Raw genomic sequence first — 25,281 nt, forward strand, 5'->3', positions numbered from 1 at the left:
ATACTTAAAATGATGAAAGAAAATAACCTACAGCCCAGATTATTGTACCCAGCAAGGATTTCATTCAAGTATGAAGGAGAAATCAAAAGCTTTTCCGACAAGCAAAAGCTGAGAGAATTCTGCACCACCAAACCAGCTCTCCAACAAATACTAAAGGATATTCTCTAGACAGAAACACAAAAATGGTGTATAAGTTCAAACCCAAAACAATAAAGTAAATGGCAACGGATCATACTTATCAGTAATTACCTTAAACGTAAATGGGTTGAATGCCCCCAACCAAAAGACAAAGACTGGCTGAATGGATACAAAAAACAAGACCCTACATATGTTGTCTACAAGAGACCCACCTCAAAACAGGGGACACATACAGACTGAAAGTGAAGGGCTGGAAAAAGATTTTCCATGCAAATAGGGACCAAAAGAAAGCAGGAGTAGCAATACTCATATCAGATAAAATAGACTTTAAAACAAAGGCTGTGAAGAGAGACAAATAAGGTCACTACATAATGATCAAAGGATCAATCCAAGAAGAAGATATAACAATTATAAATATATATGCACCCAACACGGGAGCACACACAGTATGTAAGACAAATGCTAACAAGTATGAAAGGAGAAATTAACAACAATACAATAATAGTGGGAGACTTTAATACCCCACTCACACCTATGGATAGATCAACCAAACAGAAAATTAACAAGGAAACACAAACTTTAAATGATACAATAGACCAGTTAGACCTAATTGATATCTATAGGACATTTCATCCCAAAACAATGAATTTCACCTTTTCTCAAGTGCACATGGAACCTTCTCCAGGATAGATCACATCCTGGGCCATAAAGCTAGCCTTGGTAAATTCAAAAAATAGAAATCATTCCAAGCATCTTTTTCTGACCACAACACAGTAAGATTAGATCTCAATTACAGGAGAAAAACTATTAAAAATTCCAACATATGGAGGCTGAACAACACGCTGCTGAATAACCAACAAATCACAGAAGAAATCAAAAAAGAAATCAAAATTTGCATAGAAATGAATGAAAATGAAAACACAACAACCCAAAACCTGTGGGACACAGTAAAAGCAGTCTAAGGGGAAAATTCATAGCAATACAGGCACACCTCAAGAAACAAGAAAAAGTCAAATAAATAACCTAACTCTACACCTAAAGCAACTAGAAAAGGAAGAAATGAAGAACCCCAGGGTTAGTAGAAGGAAAGAAATCTTTAAAATTAGAGCAGAAATAAATGCAAAAGAAACAAAAGAGACCATAGCAAAAAATCAACAAAACCAAAAGCTGGTTCTTTGAAAGGATAAATAAAATTGACAAACCATTAGCCAGACTCATCAAGAAACAAAGGGAGAAAAATCAAATCAATAAAATTAGAAATGAAAATGGAGAGATCACAACAGACAACACAGAAATACAAAGGATCATAAGAGACTACTATCAACAATTATATGCCAATAAAATGGACAACGTGGAAGAAATGGACTAATTCTTAGAAAAATACAACTTTCCAAAACTTGACCAGGAAGAAATAGAAAATCTTAACAGACCCATCACAAGCACGGAAATTGAAACTGTAATCAAAAATCTTCCAGCAAACAAAAGCCCAGGTCCAGATGGCTTCACAGCTGAATTCTACCAAAAATTTAGAGAAGAGCTAACACCTATCCTGCTCAAACTCTTCCAGAAAATTGCAGAGGAAGGTAAACTTCCAAACTCATTCTATGAGGCCACCATCACCCTAATACCAAAACCTGACAAAGATCCCACAAAAAAAGAAAACTACAGGCCAATATCACTGATGAACATAGATGCAAAAATCCTTAACAAAATTCTAGCAACCAGAATCCAACAACACATTAAAAAGATCATACACCATGACCAAGTGGGCTTTATCCCAGGGATGCAAGGATTCTTCAATATCCGCAAATCAACCAATGTAATACACCACATTAACAAATTGAAAATAAAAACCATATGGTTATCTCAATAGATGCAGAGAAAGCCTTTGACAAAATTCAACACCCATTTATGATAAAACTCTCCAGAAAGCAGGAATAGAAGCAACATACCTCAACATAATAAAAGCTATATATGACAAACCCACAGCAAACATTATCCTCAATGGTGAAAAATTGAAAGCATTTCCTCTAAAGTCAGGAACAAGACAAGAGTGCCCACTTTCACCATTACTATTCAACATAGTTTTGGAAGTTTTGGCCACAGCAATCAGAGGAGAAAAAGAAATAAAAGGAATCCAAATTGGAAAAGAAGAAGTAAAACTCTCACTATTTGCAGATGACATGATCCTCTACATAGAAAACCCTAAAGACTCCACCAGAAAATTACTAGAACTAATCAATGACTATAGTAAAGTTGCAGGATATAAAATCAACACACAGAAATCCCTTGCATTCCTATACACTAATAATGAGAAAACAGAAAGAGAAATTAAGGAAACAATTCCATCCACCATTGCAACGGAAAGAATAAAATACTTAGGAATATATCTACCTAAAGAAACTAAAGACCTATATATAGAAAACTATAAAACACTGGTGAAAGAAATCAAAGAGGACACTAATAGACGGAGAAATATACCATGTTCATGGATTGGAAGAATCAATATAGTGAAAATGAGTATACTATCCAAAGCAATCTATAGATTCAATGCAATCCCTATCAAGCTACCAACAGTATTCTTCACAGAGCTAGAACAAATAATTTCACAATTTGTATGGAAATACAAAAAACCTCGAATAGCCAAAGCGACCTTGAGAAAAAAGAATGGAACTGGAGGAATCAACCTACCTGACTTCAGGCTCTACTACAAAGCCACAGTTATCAAGACAGTATGGTACTGGCACAAAGACAGAAATATAGATCAATGGAACAAAATAGAAAGTCCAGAGATAAATCCACGACATATGGACACCTTATCTTTGAATAAGGAGGCAAGAATATACAAGGGATTAAAGACAATCTCTTTAACAAGTGGTGCTGGGAAACTGGTCAACCACTTGTAAAAAAGAATGAAACTAGACCACTTTCTAACACCTTACACAAAAATAAACTCAAAATGGATTAAAGATCTAAACATAAGACCAGAAACTATAAAACTCCTAGAGGAGAACATAGGCAAAACACTCTCTGACATACATCACAGCAGGATCCTCTATGACCCACCTCCCAGAATATTGGAAATAAAAGCAAAAATAAACAAATGGGACCTAATTAACCTTAAAAGCTTCTGCACATCAAAGGAAACTATTAGCAAGGTGAAAAGACAGCCTTCAGAATGGGAGAAAATAATAGCAAATGAAGCAACTGACAAACAACTAATCTCAAAAATATACAAGCAACTCCTACAGCTCAACTCCAGAAAAATAAATGACTCAATCAAAAAATGGGCCAAAGAACTAAATAGACATTTCTCCAAAGAAGACATACAGATGGCTAACAAACACATGAAAAGATGCTCATCATCACTCATTATCAGAGAAATGCAAATCAAGACCACTATGAGCTACCATTTCACACCAGTCAGAATGGCTGCGATCCAAAAGTTTACAAATAATAAATGTTGGAGAGGGTGTGGAGGAAAGGGAACCCTCTTACACTGTTGGTGGGAATGTAAACTATTCCAGCCACTATGGAGAACAGTGTGGAGATTCCTTAAAAAACTGGAAATAGAACTGCCTTATGATCCAGCAATCCCACTGCTGGGCATACACACTGAGGAAACCAGAAGGGAAAGAGACACGTGTATCCCAATGTTCATCGCAGCACTGTTTATAATAGCCAGGACATGGAAGCAACCTAGATGTCCATCAGCAGATGAATGGATAAGAAAGCTGTGGTACATATATACAATGGAGTATTACTCAGCCATTAAAAAGAATACATTTGAATCAGTTCTAATGAGGTGGATGAAACTGGAGCCTATTATACAGAGTGAAGTAAGCCAGAAGGAAAAACACCAATACAGTATACTAACGCATATATATGGAATTTAGAAAGATGATAACAATAACCCTGTGTACGAGACAGCAAAAGTGATGCTGATGTATGGAACAGTCTTATGGACTCTGTGGGAGAGGGAGAGGGTGGGGAGATTTGGGAGAATGGCATTGAAACATGTAAAATATCATGTATGAAACGAGATGCCAGTCCAGGTTCAATGCATGATACTGGATGCTTGGGGCTGGTGCACTGGGATGACCTGGAGGGATGGTATGGGGAGGGAGGAGGGAGGAGGGTTCAGGAGGGGGAGCACATGTATACCTGTGATGGATTCATTTTGATATTTGGCAAAACTAATACAATTATGTAAAGTTTAAAAACAAAATAAAATTTAAAAAAAAAAAGAAAAAAAAGTTATGACCATCTTAAACAGCATATTAAAAAGCAGAGACATTACTTTTCCAACAAAGGTCTGTATAGTCAAAGCTATGGTTTTTCTAGTGGTCATGTATGGATGTGAGAGTTGAACTATAAAGAAAGCTGAGTGCCAAAGAATTGATGCTTCTGAACTGTGGTGTTGCAGGCAAAACTAATACAATTATGTAAAGTTTAAAAATAAAATAAAATTTAAAAATAAAAAAAAAGACTCTTGAGAGTCCCTTGGACTGCAAAGAGATCCGACCAGTCCATCCTAAAAAAAATCAGTCCTGACTATTCATTGGAAGGACTGATGCTGAAGCTGAAACTCCATTACTTTAGTGAACTGATGTGAAGAACTGACTCATTTGAAAAATGCTGATGCTGGAAAAGATTGAAGGTGGGAGGAGAAGGGGATGACAGAGGATGAGATGGTTTGATGGCATCACCAATTCAATGGACATGAGTTTGAGTAAGCTCTGGGAGTTGGTGATGGACAGGGAAGCTTGGCGTGCTACAGTCCATGGGGTCACAAAGAGTCTCATATGACTGAGCTACTGAACTGAACTGACCCCATATTCAATAACAGATACAGTATCTACACAGAATATCAATAAGGAATCAGGACATTTGAACACTATATATCAACATAAACTAACAGAAACAGAGAAAATTCCATTCAACAGCAGCAGAACATACATTCTTCTCAGATGTACACATAACAACCCCTCACAAAGGTAATATGTAGGCCACAAAACAATTCTTAACAAATTTAAAATTGAAATCATGCCAACTATCTTTTCTCCATACAATGGAATAAAACCAGGAAACAAAAGCAGAATGGCTGTCGAAAATTTATAAATATTAGGAAATGAAATAATATATTCTTGAACAATAAATAGGTCAATGAAGACTAAAAGAGAAATTAGGAAATGTTTTGAGGCATGCAAAAACACAACATACCACAATTTATGAGATAAAACAAAAATAGTAGTAAGATGGAATTTTATAGTAATAAACTTCTCAATTATAAAAGAATAAAGATCAAACATCCTAACTCACACCTCGATGAACTGAAAAGAAAGGAAAAACTACATTTAAAGATAGCAGAAATAAATTATATGGATTATTAGAGTAGAAATAAAGTATAAAACAGAAAAACAAAAGCAAAACATCAAAAGTAAGAGTTAGTCTCTTGAAAAGATTAATAAAATTTACAAACCTTTAGACAGACTAAGAAAAGAGAAGGACTCAAAAAATAAAATAAAAAACAAAAGAGGAGACATTACAACTGATGCCACAGAAATAAAATACTACAATCAACAGTTATACAAATAAATTGGATAATCTTAGAAATTGTGATAAATTCCCAAAAACATACAGCCTAACAATACTGAATGATGAAGAAATAAAAATTTAAACAAACCAGTAAGAAGTTCGAATTAGTAGTCAAAATGTCTTGACAAAGAAAAGCCTAGGGCCAGATGGCTTTACTGCTGAATTCCAGCAAACATTACTCTGACAAAGACACTACAATAAAAGAAAGCTACAGGCTAATTTCCCTGATGAATAAACATGCAAAGTTCATCAACAAAATACTAGGAAAGTGAATTCAACAGCACACTAAAAAGGTCAGTCACCATGACTGGATGAAATTTATCCTTGAGATGCAAGGATGCTTCAACATATGAAAATCTGTTAATGTGATATTCCACATTAACAAAACAAAAGACAAAAATTATCTCAATAGAGTCAGAAAAAGCATTTGAAAAAATTAAACACCTTTCATGCTAAATTCTCAACACACTTAGAACAGAAGGATATTAACAATACCTTAAAAATGAAAGACAATTTATGAAAAGCTCACAATCAATATCATGAAAGCCTTTTATTTAAGAACAAAATGAGCATTTCTCCTCTGCCAGTTCTATTTAACATAGTACTGGAAGTCCTATCAGAAATAATTAGGCAAATATATATATAACATTCAAGGAAAAAATATGATTTATATTACTGTTTTAGATGACATGTTTATACCCTAAAGACTCCACAACACCCCAAAACTGTCAGAATTAATGATTAATTCAATAAAGTTGCAAGGTACAGAATCAACATATAAAAATCAGTTGCTTTTCTATACACTAACAATGAACTATCTGAAAAAGAAATTAAGAAAACAGTTCCATTGATAATAAGCATCAAAAAGAATAAAACAGTTTAGAGAAGTTGGCAGATCTAATTGGAGAAAAAGTGGATTGGAGTTGCTTCATCCTTGACTGGGGATGATATTTGTTATATCCTAGTCAACGTACTATTTAGAGTAGGTTTTTTATGTATGTATGTTTGGGCTATAAGAGTTATATTTGAAGGAAGAAAAATAGAAAAGAAAAAAAGTGTGTGAGAGAGATCAAACCTGAGCTATTAAATGTTTTCTATCCCCAAGAGGTAGTTGGGGAATACAAGTGAATTAAATTTTAAAAGTATAATAAAGGAATCACACACACCTATTTGGGTGCTAAAATCTGAAGGAGCAAAACCAAGTGCTGGAAGCCATGTAGAGCAATAACAACTCTCATTTGTTGCTGGTGGGAATGCAGAATGGTACAGCTACATTTGAAGACAACATGGCAGGTTCCTACAAAATTAAACATTTTCTTATCATATGATCCAGCAATCACACTCTTTTTGCTATTTCCCCAAATGAGTTGAAAACTTATGTCAACACAAAAACTTGCATGTAGATAGTTATGGCAACTTTATTCATAACTGTCAAAAGTTGGAAACAGCAAAGATGTCCTTCAACCAGCAAACAGATAAACTTTGCAACAACCAGAAAATGAAACATTATTTAGCACTAAAAAATGAGCTATCAGATCATGAAAGTTATGGAGGAGACTTAAATGCACATCACTAAGTGAAACAAGCCAATCTGAAAGACTAAAAGCTCTAAACTATATGAGATTTTGAAAAAGGCCAGCTATGGAGACAGTAAAAATATCAGTGGTTGCTAGGGGTGGGGTAGGGAAGACAGCACAGAGAATGTATAGGCAGAGAAACTATTCTGTATGATACTATAATAGAGAATACATTTGTCAAAACCCATAGAACATAAAACACCAAAAGTGAACTCAATGTAAACTATAAACTTTGGTGATAATGAGGTGTCAGTGAAGGGTCATGAGTCATAATAAATGCACATTTCTGGTGAGGGATGTTGATAATGAAGAGGCTGTGCATGTGTTAACCCAAAGTATATGTAGAAATATCTCTGTACCTGATGTTCAGTTTTGCTGAGAATCTAAAATAAAGTGTGTATATATATATATATATATATATATATATATATATATATATGCATTATAGAATGTTGAGAGTAAAATACTAAATCATCAGATTTAGAGGAAGAACAACATAATCAGAAAGAGGGAAAGTCTTCAGAAGCAGAGAGATTGAGAAGAAAAATAGGAGCAGGAATTTCTCCCCAAAGATGTTCATAACTGATTGCTATCAAATATTTACTTGCTCTTTGAGGCCATGTGTGTATTTTTCCTCCATAGATTTTATGTGGCTGAATCGCTTTTGCTCATTGCTTCTTGTTCTTTCATGCTCCCCTGTAGTTTTCCAAATATTCATCCTGCTTTTAGCTTAATTTGTCTGATTTCTTTGTACTTGCATTGTCTCTGTTCTCCATTAGAAAATAAATGGTAAATGTAAACACCAAACTCTAAAGATTTTGGGCATGTGGCTACCAGGAATAAATGCTTCATTATAAAAATACTCATTAGCAAGTTTTCAGTCTGAAATCAGTTATAGCTTTAGTTCTCTTAACCCACAAGAAATACAGAAAATTGACACTCCCTTTAAGGACAAAAGTGCAAACATTAGTTATCCTGGTAGCTGCTGCTGTATTAATCTCAATGGGAAGATACATTTATTTAACAGCCTATTCTTTTTAGAAAGTTCTGAAATACCATCTGAACAGAAATCCTAATAGGATGTTATTTGTTACAGATATAGGAAAAACTGATTTACTTCTCCTTTGCTTTATGAAATAAAGAAAATGAAATTTTCACATTCTAGACTATTTTAGAAAAGCTGTCAAAACCTATTATAAGATATGTAGATGAGGTTTGCTATAAGCTCAGCTAGAGGTTACAACTGTTGTATTCCTATCAATGTGCTCCCCATAGAGTTGGTATTTGTAGAATATTCCATGTAGTGGCACACCCTCCATTCTTACTCACTACCTCTCATTCACTTGAGACAGTATGTGCAGAAGGTGAAGAGACATGTTGAAACAAGGTGATGGTCATTGGCACTGGTTGATGTAGGAATTTTCTGATACTTCAGAGGTCACCAGAATAACTAACTCTGGCTGTGCCAGTCAACTAATTCTAGACTAAGGGAAGAATTGTAACAGCCAGTGTAAATGCTTCTATTGAGAAACTTTGGTCTAAAGGACATGGAAGAATCAGGTGTGGCTTAAGTAGTACATGGTTCAATGCACGATACTGGATGCTTGGGGCTGGTGCACTGGGACGACCCAGAGGGATGGTGTGGGGAGGGAGGAGGGAGGGGGGTTCAGGATGGGGAACACATGTATACCCGTGGTGGATTCATTTTGATGTTTGGCAAAACTAATACAATTATGTAAAGTTTGAGAATAGAATAAAATTAATTTAAAAAAAAGAAAAGAAAAGAAATCAGAAGAGGCATTTTTTTCAAAGGTGAAAAATTACAGCAAATTGGTGTGATGATGGGATGATTCAGGAGGAAGGGAATAACACAGGAGAATGGAAAGAATGTTGAAGTGTTGTCCTTGAGAAGATGTAAGACCAATGAGGTCTGGTGTGTAAGTGGAGGAGTGACACTTAGGGGTAATACATCTATAGGAACAAGAAAGAAAGGCAAAAAATATAATAGTTAGGACATGGCTGGCTACATACTTTGTGGCCCAAGTGAAAAATAATAATTCAGGGCCCTGGCAAAAGGTAGCAGAGTCCATCTCCCCTTCCCAGGAGCTGATGGCTCCAGTCCATGGGGGATAAGCATAGTAATGATGATTATCCAGACAGACAGGACCAGTAGGGTGTTTATATGTATGTGTATACACACATAGAATCATAAAGAGATTTATTTGAGGGACAGGATCACATGATTATGGAGTCTGGCAATTCCAAAATCTGTAGAGCAGCCCAGCTGAGGGGCTGTAGACCCAGAAAGACCCAATGTTTCAGTTCAAGTCTGAGATGGTTAATTTAATATGTCAACGTGACTGGGCTAAAGGATTATTTGATAATTGGTGGAAAGTATTTCTGGATGTGTTTGTGAGCATCTCTGGAAGAGATTAGCATTTGGATCAGTCAAGTGAGTAAACAAAAATGCCCTACCAAAGTGGACCAGTACCATCCCACCTACTGAGGAGCAAACAGAATAAAAAGGCAGAGAAAGGTGGATTCTCCCTCTTCTTCAGCTGGAACCTGCATCTTCTCCTGCCTGCAGACATTGAACATTGGAGCTTGTTCTTGGGAATTCTGAACTGGGTTCTGGACCACCAGCTTTCCTGGAGCAACAACATATTATGGACTTGTAAGCCTTCATAATCACATGAGCCAATTCCCATAATAAATCTCCTCATACAGCTTCATATCACATTTGTTCTGGTCCTCTTGAGAACCCTGACTGATACAAAGCCCAAAGTCCTTTTGCTGGCAGAATTCCCTTTTGCTCAGGGGAAGTCAGTCTTTTGTTCTGGTCAGGCCTTCTACCGATGGAAAAAGACCCATCCACATTATGGAAGGCAACCTGCTTTACTGAAAATCCACCAATTTAAAATGTTAATCTCATCTAATAACATCCTCAAAGAAACATCCAGAATGATGTTTGACTGAACCATGGCCTAGCCAAGTTGACACATACAATAAACCATCACATAGGTAACTTCTAAGAGATTAGTTTCCCCAAGCTATGCTCAGTCTTGAGATAAGGAATGGGCTAGATGCCTCCTAACTGCTCACCTGCTGAAGGAGTTGCCAGAGCAGCCATTGCCTCACTTTGCCCCCAAAATGCCACAGGTGTGGGCTCAGCCCTCATCCACAATGCTCCAGTGTTCAAGTGTTCTACCTGGGGTAGATGCTGATGGTGACTTGTAGACTCTCAGCCCAATATAACTTTCAGCCCTAGGTGGAAGATGACAGCAGTAGTGGCAGGAGGGTGACAGGAGAGCAGGAGTGATAAAGAGTGATTGGGAGCAGAGACTGAGCAATTTCAGGAACCATTTGGAGGAGGCAGAGAGGCCATGAGAGGCAGGGCCCAGGTTCTGAGCCCCTGAAGCATGCTCCATTTTCATTTGAAGCTGATTTACAATATGCAAATTTAAGGAAAATTTATAAGAACTGTATCTTATGACAAGGACCACAGAGCATGAAACAACAAGAACAGGGCCCTTCTGAGTACAGATCTCTCTGTGACTGCACTGGCCTCATACCCATGAAGCCATGTTCCCATGCATGTGGAGACAGATAGGCAGATATCTGCGAAGTTTGTGGAATTCCTCCAATTACTTTTTATTTTCTTAATAAGTAATGTTTTCAACTGAGAGGCAGAAGGCAGAAGAGATGGTGGTGGTTTCAGGAAAGGAAAGAAGAAATTTAAAAAGCATCAGGGAGCATAAAAAAGAGAGAAAATAAAGCAGGAAATGCACTTGGATTGCTGGCCAGCTCCATGGCCCTATTTGAGTTTAAGTCATGAATTTAAAGAGACATTGAGCAGTACTGAGATGCAATTCTTTTTGGCAGCAGGGAAAAGTTGGATTTAACCAGGGCTGGAGTTTTTCCAGGAAGCACGATGAAGCAAAAGAGGTTAAGGAAGTGGAATTTGTAGGCAAAGAAGCTGTTACAATATTGGAATGCAGAAATAAATAAATAGGTACAAATTAGCTAAATAAAGATATTAATGAATAAATAAGTAAATTATCACTTAGTGAGTCTCAAACATTTTGTGGCTGATAGATTTCTTTCAGTACTGCATTTAATTTTTCAAACATTATGTAACACTATATTCATTTATTTTATTCAACAAATATTGGTTGAGCACTATTATGTGCCAGACACTTTTCTGTAGCTATGGCTTATTTGCACAGATGAAGTGTGTACCCACAAAGCAGGAAAACAAAAATAATCATAAATTCATGAACAGGATAATTTGAGGTAGTGGACAATGCTTTGAAGGCAGTAGAATTGAGTAAGAAAGTTGAGATTGGCTGAAGTCAGAGAGGATATTCAATCCAGTAGTAAGAAAAAGTCTTTCTGAGATGATAATTGACTGAAATAAGGGTAAGAATTTTCCACAGTTTATTGCAGATGACACCACCCTTATGGCAGAAAGTGAAGAAGAACTAAAGAGCCTCTTGATGAAAGTGAAAGAGGAGAGTGAAAAAGTTGGCTTAAAGCTCAACATTCAGAAAACGAAGATCGTGGCACCCAGTCCCATCACTTCATGGCAAATAGATGGGGAAAGAGTGGCTGACTTAATTTTTCTGGGCTCCAAAATCACTGCAGATGGTGACTGAAGCCATGAAATTAGAAGACACTTACTCCTTGGAAGGAAAGTTATGACCAACCCAGACAGCATATTAAAAAGCAGAGACATTACTTTGTCAATAAAGGTCTGTCTAGTCAAGGCTATGGTTTTTCCAATGGTCATGTATGGATGTGAGAGTTGGATTATAAAGAAAGCTGAGCACAGAAAAATTGATGTTTTTGAACTATGGTGTTAGAGAAGACTCTTGAGAGTTCCTTGGACTGCAAGGAGATCCAACCAGTCCATCCTAAAGGAGATCAATCTTGGGTGTTCATTGGAAGGACTGATGCTAAAGCTGAAACTTTGGCCACCTGATGTGAAGAGCTGACTCATTGGAAAAGACTCTGATGCTGGGAGGGATTGGGGGCAGGAGGAGAAGGGGACAACAGGATGAGATGGCTGGATGGCATCACAGATTCGATGGACATGAGTTTGGATGGACTCCGGGAGTTGGTGATGGACAGGGAGGCCTGGTGTGCTGAAGTTCATGGGGTCACAAAGAGTCGGAAATGGCTGAGCGAGTGAAGTGAACTGAAGGGTAAGAAGGTGCACACCACACACACACACACACACACACACACACACACACAACTAATATGAGCAGAGGAGCCAGAGAGAAAGCTTGCTGTTCAAGAGCAGCTGTAATGCAGTTAAGCAAGTGTATTCACAATTGAGTTTCAGCACAGTCTATGTGAATGGCACCCCCTAGAGAAAAGTGAGGCACAGCCTGTACACCAACACTAAAAGGAGAGCTCATCTATTACAAAATCAAACTTGGATCCTCCTGCCTGCATGCAGAATGGCCAGTATACTGACACCGGGTTGTGATGAAGGAAAGTGCAGCATTTATTTCAGGTACCAAGCAAGGAATTCAGGCAGCATGCACTTAAGTGGTCTGAACTCCCTTAAGGCTTTCAGGGAAAGATTTTTAAACACAGAGTGAGGGACAGAGGTTGTGGAGTGTGTGATTAGCTCATGGACATTCTGATACATTGGATGTGAGATAATCAGGAGTCAACACCATCAACCTTCTGGCTCCAACCAGTCTGAGGTCTGTGTGCTTGTAGGCAACATACAGTTCACTTCTTTCATCTGGTGGGGGTTTCAGAATCTGAAACACAGCTCTAAGGACATGGCTCAGAATATTATCTACATCCCTTGAGGAGGAACTAAAGGTTCTTGACTTTGTCAAGTAGCTAAGCTACTATTATTTTCTTTTCCTTGACTGTTTTCCCTTTTTTCCTGCATTTTCTCATTTCTGTGATTAAACGTACTCTTTGGAACTCAGGGAAGGTCTAGGAGACTAGGTTTTCTAAAGAAAAGAGACAGGCAGTAGACATGGGGAGTGTCTCTTCCAGGAAGGCCCTGTAGGGTCCTATTTGGTTACCCATCCTATGCTAACTTATCTCATAATTAAAAACACATGATTCATACACATGTCAAAATCACTATAAAATATATACAATGACCATGAAATGCTGATTTTCAGTTCTCTAGGAATTTGAGAAAACCCTTAATCGAGTGAAGTTATGTTAATTGCTTCTGCTTCTACCTAATAACTGCTTTCCTTCTTTTGTTGCTGAGCCCCACTGATTCTTGTACGTGTTTTCCACGTCTCTTCCCTCACACCAGCCTTTGCTTGAATACCATTTCCTTTTAGTAGAAAGCTTATTGAAGTCTCTCTAGAAAATGCCTGGTTTTGAATCCTGCAACTACACAAGATTCATTTAAAGTACAGTGTTTACATACTGTATTGTCAGTGCTGCTTCCACTTCCTCCACTATGCTCTGTAAATACCTCTTGCCAGTCTTACAGGTGAGCTCTCTATTTGTGAGTGGCTCTGACTGAGTGGTTTTCTTTCTTCTTAGTGATTTTTGTTCTTTAGCCAGATGCCCCTGTTCTTTCTGTGCTGCCGTCATGATAAGACATTGCATTCTCCCTTCCGTATATCGAAGTTTGGCATAAAGAGTAATTTTTTGACTGGTTTGAATTGAAAGGGAATCTCCACTGGGAAAAATATTGAGGCAATAATACTTACAATGAAATATGGTTTATGTCATAAATTATATCTTCTTATGGGTTTTTCTGGGTAACCACTGAATGGCCATTGTATGACAAAATGTAAAGTAGAATGAACTAAAAATCAAAAGGTCTGGACTCCAGTCTATTGCTGACACTTATTAGCAAGTTACTAGATCTTAATTTTTATATCCTCTCTCTAAACAGGTAGGGGTCTAGTTTATAGTGTTATACAGAACTCCAAAGAGAATGTAATCAAAACTGATTTGTACATCAGAAAAATGCTTTATAGACCTAAGGCATAATTATGCCTGTATCTTTTTCTGTTTGCTTCTCTATACTATATTTCTTTTAAGATTATAATTAAGACAGATTATAAAATAGTACAAGTGCAATGGTATCTCTACATGAAGATAGCATTTTGGGATATTTAAATATAACAGTGTCAGGTTCCAGGAAAAAAGATTCTGCCCTGGGAAACTTACTGTCTGAGAGACAGGATTAAAGATAGTCACAGTAATTATGAGTGTAAGTCAAGAATAATTGAACTGCCCTAACGTACTAATGGCTTAAAAGTCTATGAAGTGACCAACATAAACATTTGCACATGGGAAACAATATTATGGCCTTATAAAGTACTGAGGTCACATAGCTGTCTTGAAAAATACCAAGCCAGAAGAAATCCTACTGTCCTTTTTAAAATATTTATTGGTAGCTACATGAACAAATTAATTGTAATACTAAAAAAAAACCTACAGTGAAAAATTGAAGAGATTTAAAGTTGTCATGCATAATACAAGTGTTCAAGAAAAATAAAGAAAAATAATTAATTTTAGAAGTGAAATACTCATTTACATAAAATGAAACTCAGAACTTCCACCAGTTAGCAATGATTAGAGAATCTGTAGATTCTGAACCAAGTGGCACGAATTATATACTCTTGATTTTCACCTTTTCTCTTAGGTTCTCTTTGATGCCACTGCCATGAGTATGCTGATTTCCAGAGCTGCCCCTTAGCAAACAAGCAGCCTTGCCTTGATTCTCAGCCTAAATCTAAATCTGTGGTCTTTTTGTCTAAACTGACACCACAGTTAAATTTGAAGCCTCAGAAGTAGCTATTCCCACCATGAGTCATACTTTTAACATCTTTGATGACAACCCAAACACAAATTCCTAATACCTTCCTTGACTCATCTATTTTTTTTACTCTTTACTTCTATCATTTTTATTCTTTACTCACTTTACATCTTAGGCCTCTTCATGGAACACTTATTTTACTGTCTAGAAAATTTTCCTTTCCAAGAATTCCACTTGCCCTGTAATCATCTCAAGTGGAGGCTGTTCATCCTTATAGATTCAATATACCAAATATACCCAAATACCAAAGAGTGATATTTTTAGCCTGAGTGGAATTAGAAGACAGAAGGTTTTGAACAGAGAGATGATATAACTTGTTGAACATTTCGGAAAGACTCTGGATGTTGTAAGGGAGCAAGAGTGAAAGCAAAACAAAGCTATTATAGTAATCCGATTGGTTGATAATGGTGTCTTGGACTAGAATGTTAACAATAGAGGTAATGAAAAATGGTGAAGCACTGAAAAAATTTTCAAAGTAGAGCTATCAGCATTTGGTGTTGAATTGGATAAAGATGTAAGAGAAGAGGAGTCAAGTGTGTCTCCAAATGTGTGTGTGTGGGTGTGGGTGTGGGTGTGAGTTCACAATTAGCTGGATTAAAGAGAGTGCTATATATTGAGATGGGAGGACTGGTGTGAAGGGGGACTATTTGGTAGGAGTGTTGGATACAAATTAAAACTGTCACTTTGGATATCTAAGTTTGAAATGCCGACTAGACATTCATATATCAATAAAAATGTCAAAAAAGCAGTTGCTTTTTTAAGTCTGAAATTAAAGGGAGGGTTGGAGCTGAATACATAAATTCAGGACTTTTCTCCTCATAGATGTTGTAAATCCATGAGATTGCAGAGTACCCAGATAGTGTATAAATACATCTAGAGGGTATTAATAATGTAAGAACTGTACATACACATGTAGAGGGGATGTGACAAAATGACAAAGGAGGCTGAGACGGAGCTGTTGGTGAGGTAAGCAAACCAAGAGGGAAGGGGATTTTGAGGAAAAGAGAAAAAGTTTCAAGCCAGAGGAAATAAGTAAAGCTGACAGCAGTATGAAGATAGAATGATAGATATTTCCAGGAAATATTTCTTCAGATTTGACGAGAGTTCAGTGCAGACAGCTCATTTCTTCCATTTAATTGAACATTTTTATAAAGTTCTGTTATTGAAGAAAGTTGTAGTTTCCTAGCTACCAAAATACCCATGTTAGTTGAGAATCTAAGAAAAAAATAAGAGCCAGAAACAACAAAAAAGATAACAATTGAAAATAAAATAATAAGACAGGACCTGAAGTAAAACAATGTAAAATCTTTGCTGAGATATGTTATTGTTGGCAGAATAAGGGCCCCCAAAGTTGTCTGTGTCCTATTCCTAAAAGCCATGATAAAATAATCCTACATGGCAAGAAGGACTTTTGCTTAGTAAGGAAGGCAGGCAGCTTCTAGAAGCTGGCAAGAGGTCAGGACATGGTTTTCCCTCTAGGTTTACAGATGGGACACAGCCTTACCAATCCATTTTAGACTGATGACCTTAAGGTTTGTAAAATAAATTTGTATTACTTTAATCTACCATGTCTTTGGTAAAATGTTTCAACAACAATAGAAAACAAATACAGATTTTAAAACACTTGAACCAATGGTAAGAAATCACTTACCATACATACAGATAAATTTGTATCAGCTAGAAAAGTTTTTTGAAAAACTCTTAATTGGGCAAGTATGACATGGAATAGGTTTAGAGAAAAATATTTTATTAATATCTCATCTTTTATTCTACTGTTCAACTGGAATCTCTTTTTTAAAAATTATGCATGTATTATATATATATATATATATATATATATATGAAAATTCCACAGATCATGAAATTAAGCCAATTCATTCTCAGTCACTACAGAAGGCAATTTTTCTCACCATAGTCAGATCACCTCTGTCACTGGGATGGACAAGAAGACTTAAGCAAGAAATATGTGAATAGTTTATACTGATGCTCTTCAAGATAAGCAGTCATGCCTTACACCTTGGCATAGAAATCTATAGACTGTTAAATCACAGAGAAAAAAAAATAGTTAAGGTTTTCAAGCTTTTTATATATGCTGTGCAACCCAAATAATAAAGAATCATCAAATAATAGTGCTCCTTTACACTTAGAAATGATAATAACTTTGAAGAAAATTTCATATGCCTACTTGTTAGTGTTTATTTTATTCTAGGAAAAAAATTGAAACTGGGTTAAAAAGAGAATGGTATAAAGGATTGTAAATTGTAGCTGAATGGCCTTGATAGAATTGACACTTTGGTAGAGACTGCTATCATTAAGTGTATTGTATTTGCCTAAATGATATGTGGGTTATTTGGAAAAGGGCATAAATATGGTTGCTTAGCAAGTGGTATGTTTTGCTTAATGCAAATCACTAAAATATAAATCCTTTTGTAAATCTTCAACATGAACATTTTATTAAAAAATAGCACCACTGACAATGATCAAAGCAATAACTGTGTGTACAACTAAAAATAAAAGTTTCAATCAACAGAACTTTCCTATTTGGAGACAATAAAATCATTTACAAAACTAATATTTGCTTATTCTGATAGATATCTGTTTCTTGCTTTTCTCAATCATAAACTATTCTGATTGCAGCTCATTGACTCTTGGGCTAAATATTACTGTTCTACACATGAAAAGATGCTCAACATCACTCATTATCAGAGAAATGCAAATCAAGACCACTATGAGGTACCATTTCACACCAGTCAGAATGGCTGTGATCCAAAAGTCTACAAATAATAAATGTTGGAGAGGGTGTGGAGAAAAGGGAACCCTCTTACACTGTTGGTGGGAATGCAAACTAGTACAGCCACTATGGAGAACAGTGTGGAGATTCCTTAAAAAACTGGAAATAGTACTGCCTTATGATCCAGCAATCCCACTGCTGGGCATACACACTGAGGAAACAAGAAGGGAAAGAGACACGTGTACCCCAATGTTCATCGCAGCACTGTTTATAATAGCCAGGACATGGAAGCAACCTAGATGTCCATCAACAGATGAATGGTAATAAAGCTGTGGTACATATACACAATGGAGTATTACTCAGCCATTAAAAAGAATTCATTTGAATCAGTTCTAATGAGGTGGATGAAACTGGAGCCTATTATACAGAGTGAAGTAAGCCAGAAGGAACAACACCAATACAGTATACTAAAGCATATATATGGAATTTAGAAAGATGATAACAATAACCCTGTGTACGAGACAGCAAAAGAGACACTGATGTATGGAACAATCTTATGGACTCTGTGGGAGAGGGAGAGGGTGGGAAGATTTGGGAGAATGGCATTGAAACATGTAAAATATCATGTATGAAACGAGATGCCAGTCCAGGTTCAATGCACGATACTGGATGCTTGGGGCTAGTGCACGGGGACGACCCAGAGGGATGGTATGGGGAGGGAGGAGGGAGGAGGGTTCAGGATGGGGAACACATGTATACCTGTGATGGATTCATTTTGATATTTGGCAAAACTAATACAATTATGTAAAGTTTAAAAATAAAACAAAATTAAAAAAAAATAAATATTACTGTTCTTTCTCAGAAGTCCACACATAAATGACATATATCCACTGAAGAAACACAATCTAAGGGCTGTGAGTTGAGCTTTATTCAGTGTCTTACTAAGGACGATAGCCCAGGAGACAGCATTTCATGCAGCTCTGAGGAACTGCTCCCAAGAGGCAGGGGAAGTGGCCAGTATATCTATCTATCTATCTTTCTATCTATATGATTTTGGCTGGGGAATATGTGCAGTCAAACACACCTCAATAAAAGGTTTCTGCTAGTTACTAGGAACAAGTATCTCTGATAATAATGTTAGTGTATCTTTCTGTATATGGGAATATGCAAGAATCTGGGTTCATTAATTATTTTCTCTCAAGATACCTTTAACTCTCTTAAGAGCTATTTTTTTCCCAAAGCACAGAGTGTCTTATCTTGGATTTTGTCCTGAATTCCTTTCAGCGTGCACTGTTGGGGAGTAACTCCAAAGTCTAATGACTTTATCCTTGTAGAACTAGACGGTGACCAATATACTTTGCTTTACATTTTCTCCCTTTTGGTCACAAATTTGATAGAGGTTGTGAGGCATGTCATGACCATTTTGTCTCACGGCACTCAGAAGGCTCATTCCTAGACCAGACAGGGATTTCATTGATTGATCACCCAAAGTGCTGTTAGTGAACATGGCTCTGTTAATGGCAGCATAAAAGCCTTTAGACCCTCTGTTTTATGAGTCTGTTCTAGTCTGGGAAAATATTCTCCCTGTTGCTTCTTCCCATATCTAAACTATTACAATCATTTTAATCTTATACAGAACTATGAATTTTGTCAACTGCTTCAAGTTGCTTAGTCATTATTTTTGTCAGAAGCTCAGTTACCTATTGGGCAATGCCAGAAACAACAATCAGGGACTTCCCTGGTAGTCCAGTGATTAAGACTTAGCCTTCCAGTGCAGAGGATGCAGGTTCAATCCCTGGTAGGAAAGTTAAGATCCCACACCCCACAGCCAAAAAACCAAAGCATAAGATAGAAGCAATATTGTAATAGATTAAAGACTCTAAAAATGGCTCCAAAATTTTTTTAGTTAAAAAAAAAAAAAAGAAACAGCAATAGGGAGAATGTAAGTAATATAGCTAGTAGCACTAATAAAGTTATGAGTAAGAATTTAAGCCAAGAACTTCCATTAAGGGCAACCCAGGGTATCCCCGGTCATCTGACCCAGGCTGTTCCATACTAATCAGTGTATTTAAGGGTAATGATATATTTCCCTTGTTCATAAGGCATCCAGTCTAACTTTCTAGTGTTATTAGAACTAAACATGATATAATTGTACCCAACATAAAGGGGCTTCTAAACTTAAATAACATAACTTGGAGTTACTCATATAAATCAATCCCATAACTGAGGGATATTCTTTCCTGATAAGCAGGAGGTTATGATTTTTGACTGAAATTTAGATTGTTGCTCTTACTGAGCTTAAGCAACTTTTAAAGAAAATTTATATTTAAAATGGTTAGAAACAAGTGAAAGTTGTTTAGTCATGTCTGACTCTTTGCGACCCCATGGACTATATAGTCCACGGAATTCTCCAGGCCAGAATACTGGAGTGGGTAGCCTGTTCCCTTCTCCAAGGGATCTTCCTGAGCCAGGAATCAAATTGGGGTCTCCTGCATTGCAGGCGGATTCTTTACCAGCTGAGATACCAGGGAAGCCCCAGAGACAAAGCAAGTATTACCTATTGGCCAGGTGAGGGAATTCTATCTAGTAATATTTATAGTGTCCCCAAAGGATTATAACTATTTTCCTAAGGACAATCCAATGAGAACCTTGTGTGTGCTGTGTGCTAAGTCACTTCAGTCATGTCCTACTCGGAGTGACCTTATAACCTACCAGGCACCTTTGTCCATGGAATTCTCCAGGCAAGAACACTGGAGTGGATTGCATGTCCTCCTCCAGGAATCAAACCCACATCTCCTACATCTCCTACATTGGCAGGCAGGTTCTCTACCGCTAGTTCCACCTGGGAAGCCCAATGAGAGCCTTGGAGAAGATAAATTCACCAAAGTAAACCAAAGTACTGCACTTAGGCAATTGACCATAAACCCTAAAATTTGATTGATTTCTCAATTCTGCACAGAGTTGAGCCCATGATAGAAAAACATTCAATTCACATGCAAAAATCCAAGAAATCAAGAAAATACTGTAAATAATCATATGGGGCAGGTCCAGCATTTTAGGATAGCTATCTACTTTTGATGTTATCTTCTTCTCATCCTGGTGTTGGTATCATTTATTCTCTGTTTGACTGTTATTTTGAGGTGAACTTGAAGTCATCAGCCCTCTCTATAAACCAGTCCAGTTCAGGGCCCCTTTTAGAGTGTAAAATACAAATCAAAATCATTTCCCTTCAGTTTTGCTGCACATGAGCTAATTAAGTATACTTGACAGGGAACCTTCTATCTAGGTTGGAGAGAGTCCTTTAAATGACACCTTTTTGTGTTTGTATAATCTCATGGTTGCATATCATAGGGCATCTGGTCTTCATCTAAAAATAGGTTACTATGAAAATCTTCATAACAGGCTTAGAATTCATTTTAACAATTCAATTAAACCTTATAATAATGAAATGTAGTGAATGGAACCATTTTTTGGAAGTAAGGCTCAGATAGTAAATAAACAACATCAAAAACCATTAGCAACAATAGAATTTAATAGTCACTGAGACACAGTTTTCTCTAAAATACCCTCATTCTGACCAAATATAGCCATATTAAGACTAATTTGCTTGCAAAATAAGTCTAGTTCCAATAAACTTGGCCTGATTATTTACATATATAATTGATCACATAAGCTTTTTCAAATTGTTTTGCTGGAACTTTTCATAAGGAATCTCAGTTTGAACTTCTAAAAGGTCTCTCAAGGCCAAAAGAAGTCACACCAACTACTTGCCACCAGATTTACCTATAATTCCTATAAATTTGGGTAAATTCCTCTCTTCTTGAGGTCCAAGATATCTTGAGTGACCGTCTTTGTTCACCTGATAATGTACTGGGAATTCTGTAAAAGGTATTGAGAGATTTTTTTCAATGAGCATGCTGGATCTTTAAAGTTCACCTTAGTTCTTCAAAGCTGTTTAGGAATACTGAGTTTTAAGCTAGCTTTTCATTTTCCTCTTTTGCCTTCATCAAGAGGCTTTTTAGTACCTCTTCACTTTCTGTCATTAGGATGATGCCATCTGCATATATGAAGTTATTGATATTTCTTCCAGCAATCCTAATTCCAACTTGAGCTTCATCCAGCCCTGCATTTCGCATGATGTACTCTGCATATAAGTTAAATAGCAAGGTGACAATATACAGCCTATACATACTTCTTTCCCAATTTTGAACCAGTCCGTTGTTCCATGTCCAGTTCTAGCTGTTGTTTTTTGACCTACATACAGGTTTCTCAGGAGGCATGTAAGTGGTCTGGTATTCCCATCTCTTTAAAAATTTTCCACAGTTTGTTGCGATCCACACAGTCAAATGTTTTAGGGCAGTCAATGATGTAGATATTTTTCTGGAATTCCCTTGCTTTTCCTAGGATCCAACAAATGCTGACATTTTGATCTCTCATTCCTTTGCCTTTTCTAAATCCAGCCTGTACATCTGGAATTTCTCAGTTCACGCACTATTGAAGTGTAACTTGAAGGGTTTTGAGGATTACCTTGCTAGCATGTGAAATGAGTGCAATTGTTCTTGGTTTGAACATTCTTTGGCATTGCCCTTAGAGAAATGCAAACTCTTCCCAAAGGGACTTTTGTTCCCTTAGGGTCAGAATTTTGAAGATATTTTGGCTTTCTCTAACTACATATGCAAAAACCATATGGAATGTCAAAACAGTCCCTTCTTAGACATATCAGGGCAAGATTTCCTTAGTGTCCAATTCAATAAGTACTTGCAAGTATAAGTTTATATGCACATAAATCCAGCAGGGGTATTAGCTGAAAGTTATGTGGTGCCTTTTTTCCCTTCTGTTTTGATGGCTGTTTCCCATTTCAGGGTCAACTTTTTTGGGGATAAAATTACTATTGAAAACTGTGTGGTGGGATCATGTGCTATTTGTGAATTTACTTCCTCTAGGTGTTACCCTAGAGTCATTTCAGCTCTTTGATGTATCTCAGTTTCTCCCTCTGGCAGTCTAAAACTGCTTTGGGTCTAGCAGTACTGGATAACCAATCCTTATGTATGTATCCCCAGCTGAGTGAGCTTTTTAATTAATGAGTGGTTTCCCTACACAACTTCTGCACAGTATAAGGACTCACCTCCATTACTCCTGTAAGTTGCCTGAGAAGTTTGAAGCTGGCTGAAAGGAGTTGTACCCCTTATCTTAAAAGAGGAAAACTCTCATATGATATCTTCATTTTTATTCTGACAAAACACTGTTAAAATAGCAAATTGGAGGAGAGAGATTAGGTCAGCCTTTAATTATTGAGTCCAAACCTCCTCAGTGTCTTTGGACTGAGCAAAATATTTCCAGTGTCTTTCATCTGGGTGATCCAAGTGCCTCTCCTTGAACTTAAGTTCAAGGAAAACCTACTCCTCATAGTGATAATTTTAACAACTACTGAAATAAAACTCAGGATCATCAACCAAGATAGGAGATCCAAGATCAGGAGAGAGTCACCCAATATCTTCTAGATTCACTGAGGAGATGGATGGGCACAAGGGCCCTTGCTGGATCCAGTTCTCTGGATCTTTGTAGAGATCAGGCCAAAGAGAACAAGATGTTCTTCATGTCACTAAGACTGTCAACTGAAAAAAAAAACTGCACAATTTACAAATTGTGAGTTGAATTTCACTTAGACTCATTCAAGACCCTAGCCAGGGAGACAACATCTCAGACAGCCCCGAGGATCTGCTCTCCAAAACAGCCAGAATATATATGGTTTTGGCTAGGGAATATGTGCAAACACATCTCAGTAAAGGTTATTGCTAATCACAAGGATCAGATATCTCAGCTAATTATGCTAGGCTTTTGTATATATGGGAAGATTCAATAATCTGGATTCATTCATTTTTTTTTTCCTCTGAGGTATTTCTAACTATCTAAAGGGTTGGTTTTTCCAAAACACAGAGTGCCTTATCATAGTATACATCTTGAATGCATTTCAGAGGGCACTGCTTATCATTGCCTGCAATGGCTCACAATTTAATCCTTGTAGAACCAGGTGGTGAGCAACATTCTTTGTTTTACACAGATTTGCTGTTGCAGCCCTATATTTTCCTCTGGTTATGTCCTTTTGGTTCCATAACAAATTATATAGGATGATGGAAGACCAGTTTTATTTGAGGATGTTATAGATTTAAGCAACTCATCAACCTGTATTCTCTAACCACCGTTTTTTAAAATTCCAAAGCCTAACAATATTTTTAATTAACAAAATCTTAGCATTTTACCATTAAATACTAACTTTTTATTCTTGACAAAGAAGTTTCATAATATTTTATAAAGTTGACCTAAAAGACTAGACATTATGGGGGTGAGAAGATGGAGGAGTAAGATGGGAAGATCATCTTTCTCCCTACAAATACATCAAAAATTCACCTGAATATGGGACAACTCTTAGAGAATAACTTCTGAATACTAGCAGAAGACCCCAAACTTCAAAAAAAAAAAAAAAAAAAAAAAAGGCAAGCCAATCTCCTTAGAACAAGGTAATGAAAAGATAATGACCCAAAACAAAAACATACAAAGGATTTCAGAACAAGGACTTGCACCCTGCTGCAGAAAGTGTCATGAAGAAGAAAAGTGTCATTTCCACACACTAGGAAATCCCCAAACAGGCAGAGCTAGGAGGAGCTTCAGAACCACAGAGGAGTGTAATGGTTGGAACTCAGAAGGCAAAACAGAGACCATTCACCACAGATATCGCTGCTGAACTTCCCAGCCTAGAAGGGACTCACATGACTCTGCCCACAGCAGAGAGTAGGGCAGAGGTGATGAGGCTCAGGCTTGGGTGTCAGATCCCACGGGGAGGACTTTGGTTGGCTGCTGTGAGGATACACTGAAGCAGCTACTTCGACACAGTTGAGGGAGTCGAGAGAAAAGACTGGTCATCCCAGAGTGGTAAGAAGTCATTGTCGGCAGGATACCTACTCCACATTTGGCTACCCAAACTGGCAAAACTGGTCAGAGTGCCAGCTGTGGAAGTAGATGCAACTGCCACTGACAAAGCCTGGGGAAATGCCTCAGGCAGCAAACAAAATGCTGCTGATGCATCCAAACCCCAGAGGTGGCAGCTACCACCAGGCTGTGAGCAGGCACTGGTTATTGCCAGCACCTTGTTGGGAGCTTAAGCAGCTTGGCTTTTCCTAGGGTCCGACAACCTGAAGCCAATTACTCTGGGAGAGTGCACAACCTGCCTCCGGCTGTAACATATCTGGCAGGCCTCTATTGCCACGGGGACTCTCTGCTGCTACTGCTGCTAAGTCGCTTCAGTTGTGTCTGACTCTGTGCGACCCCATAGATGTCAGCCCAACAGGCTCCCCCATCCCTGGGATTCTCCAGGCAAGAACACTGGAGTGGGTTGCCATTTCCTTCTCCAATGCATG

General features: G+C 37.3%; 1 pseudogene; it reads left to right on the plus strand.

Moving 5' to 3' along the window:
• LOC138988262 (craniofacial development protein 2-like) overlaps positions 1-25,026 on the plus strand; it is a 71,187-nt pseudogene extending 46,161 nt beyond the window's left edge.
• The last annotated feature ends 255 nt before the right edge of the window (positions 25,027-25,281 follow it).

This window comes from Bos mutus, chromosome 6 (assembly GCF_027580195.1).
Source record: "Bos mutus isolate GX-2022 chromosome 6, NWIPB_WYAK_1.1, whole genome shotgun sequence".
Taxonomy (NCBI): Eukaryota; Metazoa; Chordata; class Mammalia; order Artiodactyla; family Bovidae; genus Bos; species Bos mutus.